Source organism: Camelina sativa, chromosome 14, assembly GCF_030686135.1.
Source record: "Camelina sativa cultivar CO46 ecotype springtype chromosome 14, ASM3068613v1".
In the NCBI taxonomy this organism is placed as follows: domain Eukaryota; kingdom Viridiplantae; phylum Streptophyta; class Magnoliopsida; order Brassicales; family Brassicaceae; genus Camelina; species Camelina sativa.
This window is the reverse complement of record NC_141893.1, coordinates 27026638-27032052: the sequence shown is the minus strand read 5'-3', so window position 1 is coordinate 27032052 and position 5415 is coordinate 27026638. Positions and strand designations below refer to the sequence as shown.

Sequence of the window (5415 nt, the reverse complement as noted above, 5' to 3'; positions counted from 1 at the left end):
CAAGTTTTTTTGGTTTTTTTTCTTCTTTTTAAAATAACATTTATTTTATGCAAGTTCATTACTTTGATTCTGTCCCGTTACGTTACCAGTTCTTTGTTATTTAAGAGTGTAACACTAATATAAAATATGAACTGCGCAAGTGCGCAAGCCTCACCTATGTGCCCATAGATGCAAGAGAGCCTTTACTCGACCATTGGTGGTACTAAGTTACTAACTATTTCACTAATAATCCAATAAAAATACAAAAACAATATTTATTACGGATAAAATAAATTATTATATTATATAAAGTTGGGTTTTGAAAGTTAGCCATTACCAATATTTTGACATGTATCAAGTTTATATCAACCTGAAATTATGAGATTACAACAAAAAACAAAATACAATATTAATAATATAAAAATATAATTATCAAAAAATTACAAAAAATACAAAAATTAAATTTTTTTTTAAATACTTATAAAGATATTATATATATATATATTTCATAAATTCGAAATTATATCATTATTTACTTATTATTAATTCTACAAAAAATAGAAATGGGATTAAAGAAAATATACAGTTAATTATTAATTCTAAATTTTGTAAATAGTCCCTTCGATATAAACATAGATCGTTTTATATTTTTCATCTAACAAAATATTTTTTTCAAAAATATTGCTTTCAACTTTGTTCTACTGGTAAAACTTTTTTAATGGAAAACTAAATTTTTAACAAAAATATGTGCGTGTTCCTTTTCTATACTGTATTTTAAAATTTAATGTAGTATTTTTAGATTGTTTTATTTAATTTATCTTTTCACCTTTGAATTATTTGAGATTCATATATTATTGTGCTTAAAATTTACTATTATTTCTTTATTTATGTTAAATTTATTTTCTTCTAATTTTTTTCAACCTTGATTGGGTGGTCATAGACTCTTTTTTGTGCAAACATAATTTTTACCATTCATTCAATCCTAAAAGGAAGGAGTAGAAGCTCATCAACCTAATAGTTAGATAAAATAAGCTAATCAAAAACAAGCTTACAACAAACATAGATAGATAGATTGGAAAAACATAATTTGTTGTTGATAGATCCATAGGAGTTTGGAGACTGTGACACCATGGTTTGCCGATAGGTTTAAAAGAATTGATTTGGCAACCTATGTCACCAAAGTGCACTTATCTTTTCGATCAAGGATTCTGAGAGAACTCTAAAGTTAAGTGTGCTTGAGCTGGAGTAGTTTCAGCATGAATGACCTTTCGGGAAGTGATTGTCGTAACTGTGCGAGTGGGGATAAAACAAGTATTATGAGGAAGGGTCGGTAATATGGTGATTTGTAGGATCGGTAAACAAGTATTTAAAGTCTCTTGGACGTAACAAACCGGCCACCGAGTATGGGTGGGCCAGGAGTAGACGAGGGGCCCACTGAAGAAGGTGACCCATGAACTGGGAGTGGACATGGGGCTCACTAAGAAAGGTGGCAGTCAGAGCATTCCAGAGACAAAGGCTACATGATGGTGTGTCAAAGATACTTGCACAAATACAACGAAAAATTTAACATTAGTTACTATCAAAATATTTTGTGACGTTAGAAAAAGGTCTTTAGTTTCATTAGTTTTCGGAACAAGCCATTTTGAGATACCTAAAAGACGTGAATATGTTGTCTCCACACATGAGGAAGGCAGAGCCGAGGTTCTTTCTATTGTGGAGGAGGTTGGACGCAAGGTTATCTCCCCAAGGGAAGAAGGTATACGAGGTTGGACGCAAGTTTATTCCCCATGGGAAGAAGGGGTGGCCAAAGTTCTCTCCATGGTAGAGGTGGTTGGACGCAAGATTCTCTGCATAAGGGACGAGGGTGGAGCCAAGATTCTCTGATTCTCTCCATGGTTGGTCATATACTATTGTGATGATACATTATTGATTAGTATACTATGTAATAAATGCTTTTTTGAGCCAATAATTTTATTAATTAAAATTACTATGCAAATGTGAAAGTAAAAAAACATATAATAGTTGGCTTAATGTGTTCATACAGACATTTTCTAGGTGGTAGTAAAAAATATATTTATAATATACAGTATATTTAGGTGTAAAAAATATGTTTTTAATTGTAATGGTAATATACATAAAAGATTTGTAAATAGATATAAATCAGTATATTATAGAAAAAATAAACTTATAAATAACGTACAACAAATTTTAATATATTTTTATTAAATTTAATTTAATTTTATAAAACTTTAACCTGCACATCAGGCGGGTCCTTATCTAGTTAGTATCTTATTATATAAAGTTGGGTTTTGAAAGTTAGTAACTCACCAAATCGTGACACCTGTTAGTTTTAACGATCAGAGATCAAAGTTAAAAACTCACCAGATCGTGACACGTGTCAGTTTTAACGATTAAATATCCAAATTAGTAATTCATCAGATTGTGACACATGTCAATTTTAATGATCAGAAATCACATATCAAAGTTAGTAACTCATCATATCGTGACACATGCCAATTTTTAACGATAAAAAATCACAGTTTTCAGTTTTGTTTTTCTTGCTAAAATTTTCTTCTTTGTTTTTTATTAACCTTTTGTTTGACACATCATCGTTCTTGAACAAGTCTCGAAGGGATTTTGTTTGTTGTCTAATCGAAGCAACTATATAAAAAGATTTATAGATATTACCACGTGTTTTCGTTATCGTTTCTTTAAATTTTGTTTCATTTCTCAATTTCATAATGCATACTATGCAATCTTTGACTTTGAAGTGTTAACAAGTTTCTTATGCATAATAAGTTAATAACTAAGATTTTTGGGATTAACAAATTTCTCACGGCATTATTATTATTTCTATTGATTTGCACGACAGGTAGCATAAAAAAAAAGATGAATACACAAATGCAAGATAACAACAGAAACTATATAACACTAGATCAACTAAACAGAAAGCATTCTTATCGTCGAACGATAGTACGTCTTACAAGAAAGTGGGAAGCAAGAATTTAAAAAAAAAATGAGATTGGAAGACATTTTCTCATAAAATAGAGAAGGGATTAAGGAAAATATATAGAAAATTATTAATTCGAAAAAATGTAAATACTCACTTCTACAGAAACATAAATCATCTCATATTAATCATCTAAAAAATAGTTTATTCAAAAATATTGTTTTCAACTTTGTTCTATTGGTCAAACTTTTTGAATGGGAAGACAAATTTTCCTTATTTTTTTCAACCAAAATGTACTACTATTTTCTACTTTTTCAGTTTGTAATAGGTAAGATTAATATGTTGACCAAAAAAAATGGAAGATTAATATATGCATCTTGTTTTTCTAATAATGTATTTTAAAATTTATTTTAGTAGTTTTAAATTGTTTTATTTAATTTATATTTTCATCATTGAATTATTTGAGATTCATATATTACTGTGCTTATATTTTTCGATTATTTCATTAATTATATTAAATTAATTTTCTTCTAATTTCTCAACCTTGATTGGTTGGTCATAGACCTTTTTTGTGCAAACATAATTGTTACCATTCGTTCAATCGCAAAAGAAGATAAAGAGGAGAAGGTTAATAGGTTTATCAAACACGAGCCTACAACAAACATAGATAGATTAGAAAAACATAAATCATTGTTGATAGATCCATAGGAGCTTGGAGACAGAAGATCCATAATGGTGTGTCAAAGAAACTTCCATGAATTACATTGGGAAATTTAATATTAGTTATTATCAAAAGATTTTGTAACGTTGGAAATGGTCTTTCATTGGTTGCTGGAGCAAGCCACTTTGAGATAGCTAAAAGACGTGAACATGTTCTCTCCACACAGGAAAAGTGCAGAGCCGAGGTTCTCTCTATGGTGGAGGAGGTTGGACGCAAGGTTATCTACCCAAGGGAGGAAGGTGGAGGAGGTTTGACGCAACGTTATCTCCCCAAATGAGGAGGGCAGAACCAAAGTTCTCTCCATGGTTAGTCGTACACTACTATGATGTAATTTATATTTAATTCAAAATGTTTTTTTTAGCCACAATTTTAGTAAGAAACTATGCAAAAGTGAAAATAAAGAGACATAATAGTTAGCTTAATTTGTTTATATAGATATTTTGTAAGTAGTGGTAAATAATATATTTGTAACATACAATATACATAGGTGTAAAAAATACATTTGGTAACAGACATAAAAAGATTTTTATATAGATATAAATCAGTGTATTATAAAAAAAATTATAAATAATATACTAGAAATTTTTATATACTTTTATTAAATTTAATTTTATTTACAAAATTTTAAATCCGGACGGATCCTTATCTAGTATAATATAAAAGCCGGCTGACATATTCATTTTTATAGAAAAATCTTCAAAATATAAATTATATTTTTTTTAAAAACAAATCAAGTGAATACTGATAATTAAAAATAACATAGAGTTTTCGCCATTCAGTTTGGACTAATTCTTGGATTCAACCCATATATTCACCTCCTCATATTTTAACCAATAAATATGTGCCATGTTACAATATACTTAAGGGATTTATTTTTTTAGATATTACTAAACCTAAAAAAATAAAAATAAACAAACAACAAATAAAAAAATAAATCATTAATAAAGATAACATTGTGCTGGGAGAATCTAACCATCTTTTTAGGATACGATCCGGTTGAATGTAAACACAAAGTAATGTGCATGCCTTTTAGAAGAAGCTCTGATGTGTGTCGGGTGTTAACATTGGGATCTGCTCAAGAAAAATGGAGATCAGTAAAAACTAAACCTACACATCGTTCTGACAGTCATACTTCGGGGCGATGCATCAAGGGGGTTATATATTATATAGCCTATGTTTATCGTACCAGTGTTTGGGTTATAATGAGCTTTGATGTCAGATCTGAAAAGTTTGGTATGATTTAGTTACCATCAGATGTTATGATGAATCGGATCATAGCTTACGAAGGGAGGATAGCATTTGTTAGAAGAGAGACTAAGAAGGATGCTAAAATGACATTGCGCATTTTGGAAGATGCGGAGAAAGGCAAGTGGTCGAGTAAAGGCTTTCTTGCACCTATTTGGTACAGAGATGAGAGTTTGAATACTTCTTTGTACGTAAGAGGTATCACTCATGCTGGTGAGTTTATTTATGTACCTGACACGTATCACAAGCCGTCTTATATATTATTTTGTGATCCGGTGAGGAGCAGCTTCAGAAGATTCGAACTTGGAGGAATCATGGAAGACAAAGCTGTGGTCAATACTTTATATTTTCACAAGCTCCATGCTTTCCCGAATCACTTTGAGAATCAAATGTCTTTGTAACAAATTTCTTGCGGTTTTTCTTTTCCTTGGCATTATGACACTTATCTTATGCAAGTTTATGATTTCTGTTCTCATTTTTTTTCCTTACTTTAATTATCATTTGGATTAATTTTGTTGTG

The 5415-nt window shown here is 29.9% G+C and overlaps 1 pseudogene; it reads left to right on the top strand.

The window, feature by feature from the left end:
• The first annotated feature begins 1766 nt into the window (after positions 1 to 1766).
• On the top strand, positions 1767 to 5296 carry LOC109128726 (putative F-box protein At1g47765 pseudogene; annotated as a pseudogene).
• Positions 5297 to 5415: the final 119 nt, after the last annotated feature.